The sequence below is a fragment of the Aethalodelphis obliquidens genome, unplaced genomic scaffold, assembly GCF_003676395.1.
Source record: "Aethalodelphis obliquidens isolate GAN/ISIS:26980383/991018 unplaced genomic scaffold, ASM367639v1 scaffold10, whole genome shotgun sequence".
Lineage (NCBI taxonomy): Eukaryota > Metazoa > Chordata > Mammalia > Artiodactyla > Delphinidae > Aethalodelphis > Aethalodelphis obliquidens.
In genome coordinates, this window is record NW_020837954.1 from 41,424,841 (window position 1) to 41,445,198 (window position 20,358).

At 42.5% G+C, this 20,358-nt stretch overlaps 1 protein-coding gene and 1 long non-coding RNA gene across 3 annotated transcripts in view; one reads left to right on the forward strand and one right to left on the reverse strand.

Annotated features, from left to right (window-relative positions):
* The window catches only part of RAD51B (RAD51 paralog B), a 689,357-nt gene that overhangs the window by 536,744 nt on the left and 132,255 nt on the right, over positions 1 to 20,358 (forward strand). The window lies entirely within an intron of this gene.
* On the reverse strand, positions 10,125 to 12,400 carry LOC113622899 (uncharacterized). Its single transcript, XR_003433714.1, has 3 exons — positions 11,880 to 12,400; positions 10,815 to 10,911; positions 10,125 to 10,516 (listed from the first exon to the last, which is right to left on the reverse strand). It is a non-coding gene; the product is annotated as an uncharacterized LOC113622899 (long non-coding RNA).

Here is a 20,358-nt window from a genome sequence, read left to right on the forward strand (position 1 = left end):
ACACACACACACACACACACACACACACACACACACACACACACACACACACACACACACCCTGTTCGTCTTTTCTAAAAGAACTTCCACCAGATGGATATCCCCCTAGACCTGCACTGCACTGTTGATACAATAGTCACTAGATACATGTGGCTATTAAGCACATGAAATGTACTCTAAGTGTGAAATACACACTGGATTTCAAAGACTTAGTATCAGGGAAAATAATGTAAAATATCTTACTTTTCACTTTGATTACATGTTGACATGATAATGTTTTGGATATGTTGTACTAAATAAAATATATTATTCACATTTATTTCACTTTTTTCTTTTTTTTTATGTGGCTATTAGAAAATTTTAAATTACATTTGTGGGCTACGTCACATTTTTATTGGACAGTGCTTTTCTAAATGGTTTTACCAAAAATCTACAGCAACACAAAGTCAGCAACCCCATTCCTGACTTGGCTTTACTTGAGGAACACTGAAGGGCAAGCAGAGACACAAATCATTAAATATATATCATCCTACTGCATCTTTTTCCTTTCCGTTTACCATTCATGGTAACTTCTACTTGAGCTGTAACAGTTTCTTCTTTTTGAAAGTGGATTTATACACTCACTCACTTCAAACATATTTATTGAGTGTCTGTTCTGTGCCAGGACTTGCATTAGGCAGTGGGGATACAAAGTCCTGGCCTTCACAGAGCCTCTCTTCTAGCAAAGGTAGCCAGTCACTTTTGCTTGTTTTTATGAATGCACCCTCAGTGCAGGACGTGCACCTCCCGATATGGCCGCATCTGGTCCAGGCTGATTCATCAAGCCTTATAGTGAGGCTGAGTCAAATGAAAACCTGGATTTCCAGAGTCACCATCAACACAGTGTTGTCAAGAGAGATGTGAAGGACACTGATATGCACAAATCAGGACCCTTCCATGAACATAATTTTGTGTCTCTCTTCCTGCTTTCACGGAGCCTGGTTCCAGAGCCCCTTTCTCAGAGATGGAGCTATGGAGATAATGTAGTATCCTCCTTGTGGTCGCCACCACCCGAAGGAGACTGTTGTACAACTGAAAGAGCAGTTTGACATATCTCTCCCCACCCGAAAGTAATAGTCGTTTCTCTAGACTTTTTGACAGTATGTGTGAGGAAGCCTCTAGATGCAGGTTTGGTTTGGTTTTCATTTAAATAACTTTAAAAATGCAGCATAACGCAAATAAAAAAGTGTACACATTGTAAGTGTACAACTCCGTGAACTTTTCCAGCAAACACACATGTGTAACCAGCACCAGATTAAAAAACAGAACATTAGTATACCCTAGCAGCTCCCCATTTCTATCACTACCCTGAAGCCCCCACCAAAGGTAACCACCATCCAGATTTCTACAAATATAGATTAGTTTGGCCTGTATTTAAACTTCATATAAACAGAATCATATAGTAGGTTTTCTTTGGTAATGCTGTCTTTTGCTCAACATTATATTTATAAAATTTTTCCATGTTGCTGTATGAACCAATAGAAAATATAGATAACCAAAAAAGAAAATAAAACGTATAATGCCCTTCCAGTAAGGTAATGTAAAAATATCAGTGTTTATAATTCTATCCACATTTCTACACACATAAGTACTTATGTAAATTGTTTTTCAAAAATTAGACCATAGTGCACATACTACTTTGCAATTTGCTTTTTTAATATATCAGCTCTACCAAAGTATCCTAACGGTTGGTCTATCTTAAGGAGGCTGCATTCTGAATTGATGTGAAAGGTAATATAGAAAAGTGGAAACTTACTTTTTAAAAAAATCAGGAACACACATTGTTATCTGTATTAGTCATTTTGATAGATCTGGATTTGATCCATCCTGGTCAGGCTTCCAGAAGACTTCTGAATAAAGGTAGTAAGCAAATGGACAGTGGGTCACCAGGGAAATCCGATACTCAAGATGGAGTTGGACCTCTTGTTTCTCAATGAATCTTCTAAATTTCTCTCTACCATTTTAAATCCAGGTTTTCTGATAACATGTAACCCATTAGGAATCCAGATAATTCTGTGAGTGGCTTATTAGAGTCTCTGTTCAACTCCTAGCTTACTCTCTTACCTGAGGCAAGTCTATAAAATGTTCCTTATTGCTCAAACGGAGAACCTCATTGACACACCTGTTTGGGATCGTAAGAAATAATACTTACATATTATTGAATGTCCTTGAATGAAAAATTCCTTGGAGTTGCTGACTATTCTTAAAATTTCCTCAACCAACATTGTGGAAACCCATCATTGTGGAGATAGTTGCTGAGCTGGGTCATAAACTAGACTGCAAATCTTGGGTAGTGGAAACATCTGAGCCTTGAAGTTCTAGTCAGTTATTTTAAAAGCTACCCATTGATTTCCTAGATGTTCACACTGAGAGCTTACCCTCTTGTAGTTTTGGTTTACACAGTAAATCTCCCCACTTGGGTCTTCATCCTTTCCCATTTTGGATTGTATCTGTTGGCATATGCCAGTGGGTTTTCCTGAGTGAGGTCACCTGGAACACTAGCATTCTGACTTTAACTTTCTTCTGTAGGAGTGAAGAGAAGTAAATATTCCTGTTGGCCAGTAAAGCCTGAATTCATGACCTGAGACTCCTCAGACACTGTAAGGGACCTATAGGGACCAGCACTAGATAAAACTTAAAAGGTAGAAAATACAGTGGGCTGGGGAAAATGCTGGAGCCAATCTATGCAGAGAGATACAATAGTAGTAGGGCATATTAGAGATGGAGGGGATGTTAGAGACCCTCTAATCCTACTCCAATTTTCAAATGGAGAAACTGAGGCCTCAGGAAGTCACAGAATGAGTTAGTCACAGAATCGAGTTGGAAGCCGTTCTATTAACTACCCAGATGTCTGTACTGTTTAGGAGATACAGGAAAAGACAGTGTCAGAGGAGTGATTAGGGTGACCTTTAAGGCTACATTAAACTAGTACAGTCCTTGGTAGGATCTAAAGCCTTAGTCTTCTCTGAGCCATTTGAAGATAAACTAAGAATATTGATTCATTCTTCCCCTTTCCTCACCTTGGGATTATAATGGTGAGAGAAATTTGGCATTTTATCTGATCAGCATTGGAAACTTGACCTTCTCCTGGAGAACTCAAAAGTTCAGTTCAGGAGATGTTCAGAAAATGCCTTCTTCCAGAATCAGGTGGTGGAGATAATTATTATTAAATTTATAAAGCTTTCTTTCTGTTTCTCTCTCTTCCCCCACCCTTCCTTTTCCTTCCTTGCTTCCTTCCTTCCTCTGTTCATTCCTTCCTTCCTTCCTCTCTTCCTTCCTTCCTTCCGGTATTCTTTTTTAAACTTGTTTCTGATGACCTCTTAATTCTTGCTTTTTAAGTTCAATTACATATCTTTTGTCACAGATACATCAGTTGTTGAGTCTTTAGTATGCAGACATGTTGTACTTGCCCTTCTGAAATTCTTCTGGGGTTAATTTGCCTTATGGTCTAGGAAATTAGAATATTTCCAACTCATCAGGGACCATCTTGGCCTTGAGCAGAAGTGGGGTCTGAATCGATTACCTAAGAGGACTTTGTAGGTTGTCACAGTTGGCAGCCTCAGGACTTCAGCTAATCCTTGAAATTCTTTAACTTCCCAGAAAGAAGGTTCCACAAGGTCAGGCTGAGGTCCTCAGAGAGAGCAGATGGAATAAAGCTTGCAGCTAGTTGCTTTTGCAGCTGGACTTGAAGATAAATAAAATTATACCCATTTTTTTTTTGGATCGTCAAGCCTCTGACTTCCATTTGTTCTTTACTCTTTTTTCCCTGTGTGTGGAGGGAAAAAAAAAACGCACTGTAATCAGTGAAATAAAAGCAAGCAAACTTGTTGACTCAGTTCCCATGATGAATGCAAGGAAGGCCAGGCCAATAGAAACAACTGAGATATTACAGAAATGTGTTTCTTTCTGGCGGCTGCACAGTCAGTCCTTTATATCCAGTCATTGTAATCAGCCCATCACCCAAGACTCTTTCCAAGGTCATTATTCTGGTTGTGAGGGCTGTTTCTCCTGCAAACAAATGTTGATTTTACTAAATGTCCTCTCTCTCCAACTCTCTCTGTGGCAAACAAAGAGTATCAAAGCATCATTCAGGAAAAGAAAGTGTAAAAGATTGGAGAGATCAAATGCTTCTGATTTCCTAAGGGCTTAGGCATGTATGGCTCAAGCAACACAAATTAGAAGCTATGAAGCCACCTGTAAAATCCTGTTTTAATTAACTTGAAGGCACACCAATGTTATTTCATTAAAATGAAATTCTGTTTAAATGGAAAACCACCACTACAGGGTACATTGGGGCATTGTTCACATGGCTTTTAGGGTTGGCAAGTGAACCCTGTATTTAGAAAGAGCAAAGCAAATGCTCTTTCTTTGGAGCCTTCTTAAATTTTGAAGGGCTTGTCATAGGTTCCTTGGAATGTAAGGAGTGTCCCTAGGTCAGGCCCCGGGCAGAGGTCAAAATGTTGTTTGCCGATTCTTCTTTTTATGGCCTGTCCAGTCTTCTTTGTATTCCCTGCCTCCCTTCATCTCTTTAGTCCTTGGCCTTGATGTCCCAGGACTACCTCTCTCACTTCCCATCTCACACAGACTGATTTGATCCCCACTGTCATTTGGGTGGACACTGGATGACACAGGGACTCGGCAAAGAGACAAGGATACTATTTCAGGCTGATAAGCAAACTGAAACTCAGATTGTCACAAGGGGCTGGTGAAAACTAGAAGCCCTCTTTTGAAACTCTCACTTCACGCTTTATCTAAAGAGCTGGAAGGGACCTTAAGATCCTCTAATGGAAACCCCTCCTTTTCCTGAGGAGGACATTGAGACTCAGAGGTGAAGTGACTTGTCTGAGCCAGTTAAGGCCACTCATGTGGGGCTTCTCCAGTTCGACTCCTGTCCTTTCCCCTCCAGTCAGTGCCCCAGTTCTGTGGACCTGTCGATTACAACACAGTCCAGAGCTAGAAAATCCTGCCCTGTCAGCAGAACAGCTTTCCAGGCTGACACAGGACATGGACACAGGTAGAGTCAGTCAGGAGGATGGCCGGGTTTTAGTTCCAGTTCTGCCTCTGCTTTGTCGGCTCAAACGAGTTGCTTCTTCCTTTGTCTGTTTACCCTATTGGTAAGGAGAAGATAATGAACCTTTCCACCTATCAGGCTCACTTGAGTGTTATAAAGAATAATGAGGTGATATTTGTAAAGTGCTTTGAGCAGCTGGGAAAGAGGAGGGGTGAGCTCAGTAGAAAGCATTATTAGCTGCAAGCACTTATCAATTGAGCTGTTTAACAATAGTGGAGAGTAAGAATACCCAGAAATGAATTCCAGTGACTAACCCTGCTTTGAATTTAGGAGGAGGATTAGTGGGGACCTAATAGGTATTCCACTTCTCCCATTTCTTTAGTGTACCGTCAAACTAGGAAAGGTAATTACATTCTTCTATGTCGGATTCAGCCTGGAGTTTCAATTGGGATGTCAAAGTGTACTTGTCTTCTTTTCTCATACTGAGGCTGTGTTCTGTCGCAATTGTTAAAGCCTTGGGCATCTTCTGTCCCCGGGGGTTATTTCACTTAGGAGCTATACAAAGTAATTTCTATGCAGTGGCTGGGCTGCTGTTCATAAGGTTGATTAGTGGAGCTTCTAAATCTAAAAGCGCCTGGGGAGCAATTTGGATGAAGCAGGGAAATAAAAAGGCAAGGTCTTCATCATGGTTGATCTTTTTTTTACTACACTGCTCCATGGGAATTTTCTCAGTAACTCGGATGTACGCACAGTGCAAAATGTGGGCCTTGACGGCCGTTGCCGCCTCCTCTTTCCTGGGGAAACGGAGACCTAACCCAGGTAAAGGTGAACGTGCCAGGTCACTAAATGTATTTAGAGCCACCTTTTAACTTCTCTTACTTCCACTGAGGGTTAGATGAGAGATGTTTATGGGAGCCTGAGACCTGTAGGAATGTTTCCAAATGATGATTCTGGTCTGTTTCTCCAAACTCATGCCCCACTGTCTCAAGACCCTCAGGCCTGAGTTCAGTTCTCTCTCATTTTCTGGGTCAGGGAAGAAGAGAGAGGCAAATCCAAACCAGAGAAATGTTTTGAGCTTGTGCAGCTCTCTGCGGGGCCAACTAGACAGGGAGTCAAGAAGCATGTGGCTCCCTCCTCATTGGACGGGAGCAGGGCTGAATTGGATCATCGTCCTCTCGAGGATGTACGGATGTACGGAGAGTTCAAGAGGTCATTTGAAACAGTAATTTCCCTGATCAAAGTTCCATTAAGGAAATGACACTGACGCATCTTTGTCCCCTGAAGTTTATGGGCCTCTTTGCAATTGCTGCTTCTACAAACCCTTACCCCTCTTAACCAATTCTCCAGGCCTCCGTCTGCAGGGGCTGACTGTCGGGCTTTCCCCTCCCAGGAGGCCAGGGGTGCCTGTACCAGTGTCGCTCTGTGGTGACTTGTGAGTCTCCAGTTACATCCTCCAGCATCAAGGTGCCTGTCTCACACACACACGTGAACACACATGAACACACCCTGGGCGCCAGAGGCCCCTCTGCCCCTCCTGTCATTCCCCTTGTGTCCAGCAAAGCCCCACTTTGAATTTGGCACCCTTTAGAGTCAGACTCAGACCTCTGGACTCCTTCCTGAGTCTGCCACCGACTCCTGCTGTTTCCTCAGCAGATCACTTCTCTGCTCTGAGACTCCATGAAATAATATGGGATTTACTTGGCAGGATTCTCTACCTCTTTCATAGACCCAAATTTCTTGTTTATTGTAGTTTGAATGTTTCAATCCTCCATAAAGCATTTGGAATATTTTCTTCATTTCCCTCTCCCAAGGGATCTATTTGGTCCCAGACATGCCTTTGGGGGGAGGATGCTGTGACACTGGGCCCCAGCCGCTGTCCTTTCCTTCACCTCTGCCAGGGCAAAGACCAGCACTGGGCTGACCTTTCCCGGCCGGGCCAAAAGAGAAGGCTATGGAAACCCACACACCCCCACTGTCCTTCCCTCTGTGGCCACAGCTGCTTGCCCTCCCCGCCCCCCTGCCTGGTCTTTTTCTCAGTGATCCTCAGCGCCAGTGCCCCAGCGAGCCGCTGGGAACAGAGGTCTGTCCCCCTCACTGGCCTCGGCTCCCCACACTAGAACATTCAGGCATCAATGGGAAACAGCGAGATCTGTCAGCATTGCCTCTTTCTTCGGGGCTTTGAGGGCCACATTCTCCACGGCCATCTGTTCCCTTTCACCTCTCTGGACAATGTTGCTTTTTAAAGCCAGCGATTCCTCCTCCTTTATCTCCTCCTCTCCCGCCTCCCCTTCTTCTGCGTTCCCACCCTTGCCCCCCTGATCTCTCTCTTTGCCCAACCCTATGAAATGAGCCTCTCGTAAGAGAAAACTTGCCCTTCTTCCACACAAAGCTGTTTTACAACCACTGTGGGTTTTGGAGTTTTTATTTAAAAACTTTTTTTGAACTGCCAGTTAGCTACTTTTAAACTTTGTGATTGTCTTGGGTGGGGGGGGGGATTCTTTTGATAGGGATGGGAGTGGGAGGATAGAAAAACTTTTCAGTCATGCAGAAAGAAAATACAGAATAATAATGAGTTTTAGGTTCCTGCTGGCAGACACTTGCCTCTTTCAAGAAGGAACTTGATGATCAGTTGAAGGAAATTTTTATACCCTAGAGGTCTTTCCGCCATTTGTTTTATTATTATTTTGTTGTTGCTGTTGTGCTGTTTTTAATTTAGAGGTAGGGCTACTGCGAAGCAGGTACAGTGATCCCTGCAGCCCTGCAGAGCTGTGTCCACCTGCAGAGATGCTTGATCAGGCAGGAGGCTGTGATGCTGTTTAAGAGAAGCCATAGGTCCTGAGGTTCCAGGACCTGTGAAGGGGTGTTTGTACCATTCTTGACCTGTGACTAAGCATGTGACCTTAGTCATGTCACTTTCCTTAAGAACAATGATGATAAAATCTTTTACTTAAAAGAAGTGCTTAATACATGACTCTTCTATTTGTACCATGATGCTGTTTCATAAACAAGATGATTCTATGGTAACGTCATGAAAATTTTATGGGCATCCTTGGCTGTGGATGTTAGAATAATCCACTGCTGGGGTCAGATTCAACTGCTGACATGACATGGGGAATCAGCTAGAACAAGGACTCCTAGGCCAGGCTGGAACACAGGCACTAGGGCCACTGTCAGTATTTGAATCCTGTCTCCACCACTCACTAGCACATTCAAATATGGGCACAGCATCATCATCTGTAAAATGAGGGCAATAATAGTATCCAACTTCATACTGTTGAGATGGTCAAGAGATTTTTATCATGTAAAGCACCTGGAATCATGTCTGGCACATAGGATGTACATGTAAACGATAATTGTGGTTGCTATCTCGCTTCACATCCCACAACTATATTACAGATGAGAAAAATGGGCTAACTGGCTCCCTGTAGGGCTGTTCTGACCATCTGACATTTACCTTCTGCTGCTTTATTTTTCACTGTGGAGTTAACACTGATAAAAGAACTAGTGCAATTATCAGTGGGATTGTAATGACGATTAACATAGCACTTCCACTTAGAAATGTCATAAAATATAGAAACATCCTAAGATATAAAAAAAACATATAATCATGTTCTTCTGGCAAAGAAGGTGAGCCAGATGTGGAGATTATAGTCACAGAAGGAAAGCCAGTCATGATTTTGGCAACTAAGGTTATTTTACATATTTTCAGTTGAAAAGCTACAGAATCTAGAGATTTATTTTTCTTTGGAATCAATTTCTAGAAACCTGTCATATGACTAAGAGTTTCCCAACAATAGGGAGAGAACACTAGTCAAATATGCTTTTCTAGACAGGTACAGATGACTCTGAATAAGACGTTGAACATTATAGTTTAATGAGGAAAAGAAAATGAGTGGAATATCTAGGAAACAGGGTGAGGGGCTTTGTGAGTTTTCCCTCCCAGAGAGGGAAATGAATGGTCATTCTTGTAGTACTTTCTAAATGGCTGAAGTGACTAGTCAGACCGCTGGGTTCAAATCCTTGCTCTGCCACTTGCTGAGTAACCTTTCTCTGTAGCTCAACTTTCTTCCCTAGAAGATTGGTGTGATAATGGCATCTCCCTGATAGAGATAATGTATGTAAGGTATTGAGCGTACTGCCCAGAAATGACTAATTGTCCCCAAAATGTTACCTCGTAGTTCTTTACTGTAATGTTCTTCCATCAGGTGACATCTGAGATGGGAGACAGATTACACCAAGTCAATAGTCTTGGTCGCTTTGCTGAATCTGGTCATTTTCAGTGAACCCGTAGTTCTGTCCTGTAGATAAATAGTGGCCTTCAAGGAAGAAGGAAATTGCTTTGCTTAGGAACTCTTGTTTTGAAGATGTGGACTGACTGTCTGCTGCCACCAAAACCAGTTCCTCCGATTAAAATAACCCTGTTAGCATCAGCACATTTGGTTCATCAGTTCCCTCTCCCGCCATGAGGCTGCTGCCTGAAAGACTTTGCCACCAGAGATTGGGACACTCTCTTGAAGGAACACTTGAGGAAGTTAAAGCAAGGTCAGCCCCCATTGCCTAAGATCCCCCATACCCTGGCCATCTGCATATTGTTCGGACCTTACAACTTGTGATCTGGGACCACTAAGAATTACTGTCACAAATGGGATTTTCCCTTCCTCTGTGGCCCCAGTTTCTTTTGAGCCTTATGTTGGCATGATGGTCATGGGGATGGCCCTCATGCACGCACGCGTGCGTGCCTGTGCGTGTGTGCACACCCCCCAGAAAAGGAGAAGTGCAGCTGCTTCTGTCCTAGCCTTGACTCAGGAAGCCCAGCTCCAGATGTCAGGGAAACACAGGTTGAACTGAAGGAACTCAGCAGCCAGGCTGAATTCACCAGTGTGGGAAATAAACCCAAAGAACCTTTGGGTTCTTGTCGAAAACTCAGGGTGCTGAGGACGCTGGGATTGCCTCACTATTCAACAGTCTACGTCCCCCCGCCCCCTTCTCAGAGCCTTCAGGGGCAACAAACGTGTGTGATGCCAGCATTCCATTCCCTTCCACACATGAAAATACCCTGATTCCTATCGTGATCACTCTACTTCCCAAAGGGGTGCTTAAGATGGGGCCGGAGGAAAGCATACCGGTAAATCTTCGCACTCTGGGCGAGGTGATAATTAAAAGCATTCTCCAGACGATGTGCTCTGGATGCCAAAAGGGAGACAGCTGGGACAGCAGGAGGTCTTAGAATGCCTGGGCTCGGGCCCCAGCTCTGCCCCTGACTAGGTGGGTTTCAATAGTCAAGTAACTTCTTTGTCTGTGATATGGGAATAATGATTACACCAATGTTGCAAGTTTGAGGGAAGCAGTATTTATTAATGCACTTTAACTTGGATTCATCCGACGCTTTTATATACTCTGGAGTTTTCAAAGCACCTCAGGGAGTCTGTCTCCTGTCCCACTTCATACTTTCTGTTCCTGTTCTCACTGAAGAAACAAAGGGAAGCTTGAACTGTGAAAACTGAGCTATGCTTGGTGTCTAGAAGAAATGCTGGTCAAGGAGCCTGACTGAGGACCTTACTGAGGGTCTCTGCCTGCCTGCGCCCCATCACTAGCCCTGTCCTGTTTCATGCCCCAGGCTGTCAGCTGCCCCTCCTCCACCTTCTAAATTCGGGTTTGGGGTGACCCCTTTGACAACCACTCTAACCAGATGAATTACGGCGTTTCTATAGAGCATTTACATCTCTTCTCTACCCCCTTGGGAAATAGGCCAAAGGGCATTCACCAGAATGATGTCTTCCGTGATGAAAAGGATGCAGATCTACATCACAAGATGTTAGGTGGAGATTTTCTAATACAAATGCATCCATGACATCCATTACCTGCAAAGAAGCCTACAGTTACAAGCAAAACAACAAGTGCCTAATATGTGATTTTTTTTTCAAACTTTAATATATATACACAGATGATCTGGGAGAGAGCATTTTGAAAATGCAGACTTCTGGGCATCGCCCCTCAGAGATCCTGACTCATTAGGTTTGGTATGGGGACAAGGATTCTGCATTTTTAAAACAGGTTTACCTGGTTTAGGTGATTCTGCTGCATAAACACACATGTGAAACAATGCCCTAGTTCTTTCTCCAGCCAGTCCTGTGTCCTGATTCTATATCACTGGCCCAAGTCATCTCTTAGGGTTGGCCAACCTATATTTTCACACTAATTTTTTTTTCTTTCTTTCTTTCTTTTTTTTTTTTTGGTAGAAAAAGAGTTCAAACCTACAGAAAAGTTCCAAGGAAAGTACAATGAACTCCTACATACACTTCCCCTAGGTTGTTAACATTTTGCCACATTTGTTTGCTCTCTCTCATATTATTGTTGTCAATTTATTTTTTATAATATTAATTTATTATTGTTATCTTTGCTGAACCATTTGAGAGTAAGCTTAAACATCGTGACCCTTCATTTCCAAATACTTCAGCACTTATCTCCTAAGAACAAGAACTTCTCTGACATAACCACAATATAATGATCTCACCCAGGAAATTAATGTTGATATAATACCATTATCTAATATGCCAGCCATATTCAAACTTTGCCAGGTGTCCTAATAATGTCCTTCATGGCAATTTTTTTTTTTTCCTGATCCAAGATCCAGTCCAGGATTAGACGTCGTATTTAGTTGAAATGTCTTTCTGCATTAATGATTTTTTTTAAGCCACTGCTGTTTTCACAGAAATGTTTTTCAAGCACGTATTTCCTGATAAACAACAGCATTTCTTTTCCGCCTCTGTCCTTATTACTTGCAAAGAGCCGGTGATCCAGTGTCAGCCTGAAGCAAAAGCAGACTTACCTGGTCCGGATTCTGCATCAGTCGAGGCCTTGGGAAGGGCGCCTGTCTCCTGGGCCTGGGTTTGCCTTGGAAGCTGATTTCCCAAAGGCAAACCCTGTGACTGTGAGTGTGTCCCTCTGGTCTTTAGTCAAATGGGCTGTCACCTGGCTTATTCATTGTCCAGACTAATTCCTTGGCTATGTAAAGCTACCAAATATTACTTCACTGTAGTTTAAATTTCCCCAGGAAGAGCGACCGATAAAAGATACGCCACTTTAAAAACAAACAATATAAATAAGGTAATAACAAATAAAAACAGTTTAAAGAATATATAAACGCCAATGCCAAAAAAAAAAAAAAAAAAAAAGCCACTTTTTACCCTTCCTAGCTTTCTCCAAAGGCAGTGCACACATCTGAGGGTGATTTTTTTTTCCAGCAGCCAGCACTATAAACAATCTGAAATCAGGATAAGTTGGCGATATTCCTTCTGCTTCAGCCAGGAAAAAAAAGTCACCTGAAAAAAAAAAAATCAAATGGTCAAAAAATGAGATGATGACCAGATATAATACACAAGACGTACTAGAATCCAGCTCTAGTATTCTCAGATTCTACAATGAGAGTAGAAAAACAAAGCTCATACCAAGATGGCTGACTGGCATGATTTTAGGAATTCACTTATTTACAGCAAGCAGGTAAGACACATTGTTGTGGAAGAAAGCCCATTTCACATAAGCATCTTCCTGGCTTACACTGAATGAAGCCTAAATTAAAAAGAAAATGTCTCAGCTTTTCTTAAATGTTTGGGTTTTTATTTTCTTTGTTTTATTTTGCCAGCATTTACTTAAGGATAGTATGTGTTTTCTCTAGTGAGTGAAATTATTTTTAATTAAAGTGTTCTTTTCAAAGGGTCAGCAGACCTAGCTGCAAGCCACTGTTCAGGATTTTTTTTTTTTTTTTCCCTTAAATGGAGGATAGCAGGAGGAAAGCTGTGTTATTGGAGAAAGGGTTCAGGGGCCTGGCCTCCTGGGCAATGTTGGAAGCTGAACTGGGTCGGGGGAGATTGCTCCTTTCTATTCAGACACCCTAGTTCTGTTCTACTCAAACCTATGTTTTCCTAGCTGTCTTTAAGGACCTTCACGATTGTCACTGCAAACATAGCCAAGAAGTCCTGTGCAGTTAACCCCTAGAGAACTTTTGGTTGGTAAGTGAGATGGGTTCCGGAATGATCAGTTTTTTGTAAGGTGAGCATCCTCATCCCGATTTCTGGACACTTCCTACGAGATATCTCTGTAGGGTGACCATACATCTTGACTTGCCCAGAGTAGTCCCAATTTATCTTTGTTATCCCAATATACTTACTAAAATGTCCCTGCTTCATTTTCAAAAGCGTCCTGGTTGGATGATAACCTACATGTCCACTCTGAGACTATGGGAAACTTAAAGTATTTCCTCCCTGCACAAAAACCAGTGGAGTTGTTTGAGTCGTTTGTGCTGATGCATAACCAGTCTTTATCCTAGTGATTAGCTTAACTCTATTTCTACCTTCTGCTGTGGAGGATTACTCCATCTCTAACTCTTGCATTCCAAAGGTTCTGATCACCCCACCTTTTCTTGCCTTCTTCACATTTCTCACCTTCCTCAGTAATGAGTTTTATTGAAACTTGGACCAGCCTGCGTGTGCTGTGCAAGGAAAGACTGGACTGCAATCACCTCTTTCACCTGTAGCCGAGAGACATTGGGAATGAAATCCTGTTGCTTTCCCACAGTGAAGCAGCCTTGTTCTTTAGTCAGGCCGAAGGCCTTCCTCCGTGGACAGATACTGTTGAGGCAGTTATTGTGTGGTTTTATGCCTCAGATCCTTTATTTGTACATCTAAAAGAAGACTAATAGCTTTAAAGTATTTTGAGAATCTCAAGGCTCAGAAGATTATAAATAACAAGAGAAATATTTTTCTCATCTAAAATGGCAGCACAGATACTGTGGTTACTTACTTAATAGATAGCGTGTGGTCGCTGGGCCATTTGCAGCTGATGAGTTTTTTCCAGTGCTCTATTTATAGAGCTAGGTCAGAAATATCACTTCCGTTGGAACTTGACCTACAGACCATTGTCAGTTTTAAAGACCCAAGGAAGTGGCGTGCATGCTCAATACAGCTGTTTCACAGGTTCAGTTAGTGAAGCACAGGCCCCCCAGGAAATTAATTTTGCTGGTGGATAGATGTCTGAGCCTGTCTCAATCACTTTTATATGATACCTTTGCTCTGTGGCCTCATGGAGCTTGTAGGTCATCTTGAATCCTTATTCTCGAATACCCTCTCCTTGGCAGTCCTCCTCCCTTTTGATTGTCAGCCTGTTCAATGTGGGTCGCTGAAATTCTGGTTTTCTGCATCAAATAGAAAAAGAGCTGATGATCTACCACCAGAAGTAACTTAGGCTAACTTGAGAAACTTGGGAAAAAGCAGACCTAAATATTTCCCTACTTCATCTTTCTACTGGGGCTAAACGAGATTCTCAGTCACTTCCTCAGTCCAAATGAATGACCCAACAACAACCAAAACGACAGTATGCTGAAGCTCAGCAACTTCCATGGGCCTGGGTTTAAACAGGAGAAACTGAAATTAATGAATGATAATCCCTTTCTAATCCCTACTCTTTCACTCAGACTCCCATCTTTAAGCTTTGTCCTTATGAAGTTGTGTTTGCTGGGACTTGGCCACTGGCCAACACATGTTTACCCATCAAAAGGTTTTAGGAGGTAGGATTGGCTAAGAAAATCCCTAGTTGGAGAGAAATCTGCTCTTAGGAGAAGGACCCCACGTCTGCACTCTCTTCAGGCTTAAATGGGTGCTGGGTAAGGGCACAAACATTCAAAGACAGCACGTGGAGTAGAGCATTCTCAGACTTCCTGGAAAAAGTGAGGTCCAGAATGAGGAACTAATTTCTTATCATTAAAATACCATAGATTCAAAGTTTTTAGAAAAGGCGAGAACTTTGGAGATAGTTTTGAACAACCCCTTCTGTTCATGGATGAGGAAACTGAGGCTCAGAGAACTGAAGTAACTGGTCGTTACCGAGGCCTGCTCTGATATTCTTTGTTACATCACTCTCTTCTCCCACCTGGTCTCATTAAAAGCCCACAGCTAAGTCAGAAATAGAGCTCCAGGGTCCTGTCTTCCATCTAGCAGCCGGCCACATGCTATCATGCATCGTATAGAACACGCCTCAGGATGTGAGGATGAGAGGTCAGAAGGAGCACTCTCTCATTACCACTCCAGTGGTAACATACTGTCCCTTTCCCCGAACTTATTTCAGTACTGAAATCATTTGTAAGTATTTTAATTCTTTTTCGTTTTTTAAAATTTCCTCTTTCTAGTCTCAATAAGTTGTCTTTCATCTAAAGGGGAAGGAGGGACTGAGTGTCCAGAGTACCCAGCCCGCTTAAGCCATGAACTTCTCCTTCCCCTCTGTTCCTATTCTGGGAATCACTGCTTTGTTTACACGTTTTGTTTTTTTTTTTAACATGGAAAAGTCTAGTCTTTTAAAGTTGACCCTTTTGCTGCAGGGCACACTTTTATGTTATGTACTGGAGATTCAAGTTGACCTCCCAGAAATGCTTATTAGCACAGGAGTCATAAATTGAAATGTTTTCAGAGAAGGAGCTTCCTCACTGAAAGCTCCCCAACAGCCCCCTTCTGAACACTGACACTGGTTGGTACCAGAGGCCCATTACCTTTTTGGAAATCAAGGCTGCTTAGCAACCTGATTATCCTCCTCCAGTCTGATTGCACAAGAACTACGCCCTGTGTACAGAGCAGAGAGAGAGAGCTTCTTGCCTTGTAAGAAATTTGTCTTCATAACCAGCTCCCACTCCAAAGGAGTAGGGAATTGGATCTAAAGACAGTAGTCATGAAAGATATTCCAGAATCCAAATTCTGTTGTTTTTAACCACTTCACTCCTAAGCTTTACTAACCTGCCTCATTACTAGAAGAATAAAAAAATGTGGAAGGTGATGATTAAACTTTTTTTCTCCCTAGAATTTCATCTTCTGTGTTTGATCATCATTGTTCCTGTCATTCATACATATCAAGTATCTTCATCTAAGGGTCACCAAGAACCTTTGGTTGCCTGGAGGCAAGAATTATTATTCATGTTTTACAGATGGATAAGCAATTACAGAAAGAGAACATGCTTTGACTGACCTAAAAGGGTCTCCGAGAGAGCAGAGTATGAATATTCCCCCTGTCTTTTTTAGAGAGACCTGACTTCAGTATAAATAAATTAGATTTTCTCTCTGTGGCTTAAGCAGGCACTTCTACAAGCTCAATCCTGTGACAATGAAAAATCCCCAATATTGAAAATATTTTCAAAACCCAGTTCACTTACTTGATTTTTTTGATTTGTATTGGAATCAACCAAATTCCAGTACATACTGCCTTGGCAGACATAAATGTCACAGTCATCAAAAAGGAGCGACGGAGAGAATGCCCCAATTTTTATCCCTTCTGCTTAAAATGAGCATAGAAAAGATTCACTTATCTATTTCTGGACCAATTAGGTCATTGCGCAGGAAATCACCTTTCCTGAAAAGCCAGTAAGCAGATTCCTTCTACCTTAACTTTCCCATAAACAGCATTAATGATCATTTATGCCAGCCTCACATAGGAATGCTTAAAAGTCAAAAGACATTAGGGACCACTGAGTTTTCTAGTTGAAAATAAAGTTACAAATTTATAGTAACTGACAGCTTCCCCACTTCTCTTTCTCAAGCCATCCCACCACCTATAACCACCCTTCAATTGTTTTTCCATATTCAAAGCCCTATTAAGTGAAAATATTTTTCAATCCTGCCCAGATTTTTTTAAGCCTCCAACCAGAGAGGGTCAGTTTCAGGCCATCTGATTTGCATGAATCCAGTGGCTGGGCCAGTTGAGCGAGGTTAAATAACTTGCCAAGCCAGAGCATGCATCGTCTTTCTGGAAACCCCTTGCCCTGGGTTATCACTGTATATCAGAACAAAGGAAGCCGAGTGTAGAGCCTGAGTGACACACAGAGTTCAGATGAGTTGATAAGATGCTCACAACATACTTCCATCAGTGTCTTCCCAGAGATGGGCCTCTGGGCTCTTCAGGCCCTTCCCAGCCGCCCACCCCTCCCCACTCCCACCCCGGGCTGGCAGAGTAGCCAGCTATTTGACATAATGAGCCTGGAGAAGGCTAATTGGAGTAGTGGTTAAGACCCAGTCATATACATGCTACTATATATAAAATAGATAACCAACAAGGACCTGTATAGCATAGGGAACACTACTCAATATTTTGTAATAACCTATAAGGGAGAAGAATCTGAAAAAGAATACACACACACACACACACACACACACACACACATAACTGAATCACTTGCTGTACACCTGAAACTAACACAACATTGTAAACCAACTATACTGCAAAAAAAAAAGACTCAGCCTGGTTTCGAATCCTCACTCTATCATTAACCAACCATGTGACCTTGGGAGAATTACTTAATCTCTTACAGCCTTGGTCTGTCAATAGGGATGATGATATCACCTACCTCATAGGGTGGTTGTAAGGATCAGAAAAGATGTACCTAAGATATGAAGCTCAAATAAGATGTAAGCCCTCCTTATTTAAAGGGCTTACCTAGTGCCTAGCTTATAGCACTTTAAAAATATTGTTTTTCCTTATCATTGAACTTTCAAGGCCCTGCTGTTATTGCTCTGGTGGTGGCTTAATGTTTGTGAGCACTCCTGAAGATATATCTCCTCAAGCTTGCCCACTTAAGGTTTCCACTGAAAACTTCTCCCTGGTTATTTTCACTCATGGCCCTTGGTTAAGAACCCCAGCTTACCTGTCTGACAAGCAGCCAGGCATGTGGGTACTTTTTTAAATACTATTTTCATTGGTTTGGGCACATGGAATTCTTTAAATAGCCACTATTGGTCAATTGTGGCTCTGACCCCTATAAACATCTTCTAGGCCTGGGAAGTGCACCTACAGTCGTATCACCACAAATTTTTTTGGAGTGCTTAACTAATTAGCAGCTCCTAATTATTCACACGTAGCTCTTTCTTGGCAAACTCAGGCTCACGTCATGCTATGACTTAGTGGGCATTGAAGCAACAAGTTTCTAGAGTTTGCTTGAAAAATGTAAATCTATTAATTTTGGCTTAAGCAAGGTAGAATGAAGAATGTAAATCTGCTGCTAAAACAAATAGATACCATGGTTCAAAGTTTAGTAAGAATAACTTATTGACTATTCAACCACTATTTATGAAGCATCCTCTGGGTCTCAGACTTCGTGATCAGGCATACTACCATAAGTCAGACATGGATTTGGCCCTCTTAAAATATACATTAGGGGTGGTCAGAAAAGCACGCAAGTCATATACCACAGGGTTAAAAAATGGCGGTAATGTGAGAGAGTGAGCTGAGTATTATGGGCGTTTGGAGGAGGAAGGCATTATTTCTGTGATGATCAGGGAGGTGGCGTGTCAGAAGCGGTACTGAAGACTGCACGGGCATAGAGGCATTCAGGTGTGGAGGCGGCACGAGGAAGGAGTGATTAAATCGGAGCAGAGTCTTTACGAAGTGGGATGGAGGGAAGAGGTGTGGAGAGGCAGGTCGGGCACAGCTGCAAGAATGCCAGTCTTAGGAATTTAGAACTCTTTAAAGGCACTTGGGAGCCGCCAAAAGTTTCTGAGCAGGCTGATCATAAGTGGCAGGGCAGCGCGCTTAGATGTGTGCTTGGGGAGATTAATCGGGCGGTAGAAGAGAGGATGCTTTCGTAGGGAGAAACTGACAGGAGCATGGAGAGCCGCGAGAAAGTGACAGCAGCCATCCCCCCAGGGGAAAGCTAATGTGGGTCTGATCTAGGTTGGGGTGGGATGAATGGATGTAAGTGAGACTTTACAGGGAAATCAATCCGTCTTCACAGTTTCTTGGAATTGAGAAGCACAGGAGAGGGAGACATTTTTAAATGGAACTGAGGTTTCAAGCCAGATTCACTGGAAGGCCAAAGAAGGAGGAGTACGTTTATACAGGAAGGGATGAGCTCAATTTGAAGATACTGAGTTTATGGTGCCCAAATTCATTATGTCAGGCAGGAAGATCTTGTGGTTGAAAATGGGGGACAGGTGCTGAGGTTAAGTGGGAGGTTGAGACAAAGGCTTAGAAATCATCCACCTGTGGGTGTCGTCCTTGTCAACAGTGAGGACATGCCATATGGAGCAGACATTGCAAGCTTGGTGAGAATGACTCATATGTGGCTCATCAGCATGTTTATTTATGTGTTTTTAAAATTTTTTAAAATAAGCCAACATTTTCCAATCAGAAGATTGTACTTAAAGTGTTGATTTTAAAAATTAAAAGATCAAAAGGTGTGGCTAACCGTGAACTCATATTGCCATGTGACAACAGCAGCTGGAGCTGAACAGGGGCTGTCCCCTTGAGATCATGTCTAATTCACCACAGTCTCCACTACTCCCCGTCATCTCCTAACACTTAATATTTAGACAAAAAGTAGATTAATGATTGCCTAGGGCTCCAGGGCAGGAAAGAGGGGCTGGAGGCTTATGGCTAAGGGATATGGAGTTTCTTGGGGGGTGATGAAATGTTCCAGAGTTGATTGTAGTGATGGTTGATCGACTCTGAATATAGTAAAAACCATTGAACTGTACACTTTAAATGGCTGGATTGTACAACATGTGAATTATCTCGACAAAGCTTTTGGCAAAAATGCAAGAAAAAGGAACATCAGTGGCCACTGCCCTTGCAGTGTTGGTTTTCTTAAAGCAGAAAATAATTTTCTGTTATGTGTCTCTATCAAAAAGTGGGAAATGAAAGACAGACTTAGAGGGTCATGTATTTCAAGAAAAATGGAAGAGAGTACATCTGTTTGTGGTAGTGAAGACTTTCTACGTGTTAAAATGCAGACACCTGGCCTCTTTATTGATGTACATTACCTTCCCAGCCACTGAAGGCAGGTGGGTGTTAGGGAAAAAACTGGCCATGGCCAGCTCCCTGAGGTCCACCCACGACTAAGGGGAGAGGGAGAAGAAAAGAGGAGAAGGAAAAGGAATACTCAACATGGTTGATACAAGAAGCAGAAGAAGCCAGTACATTGGATGCCGGAAGAGGGGGAAGCTTTATCAGGTCAAGGAGGGTGGGGACAGAGAAGTCAGGAGGTTAAGGGACCATCCATTGAGAGAAATGGGGCCAGAGAGAGACGCAGATGAAGATGATGACAAAGCATTCAGAACACCTAGTTCAGAAGTTAGTATTTTATCCTCAGGCACAAGGACTGTGGAAGGATTTTAGGGGAGTGGTGTGATCAGATCAGCACAGTCTAGATTATATGTTTTCAAATTAATTCGTGTGTGTTTTGAATTGTGTGCACGATGAGCCAAGGTCACCCTAAACTTTATTCTTTCCTTCGCTCAATTCTCCCTCCCTCTGAAATCCCCAGGTTTGTTGAGGCCCTG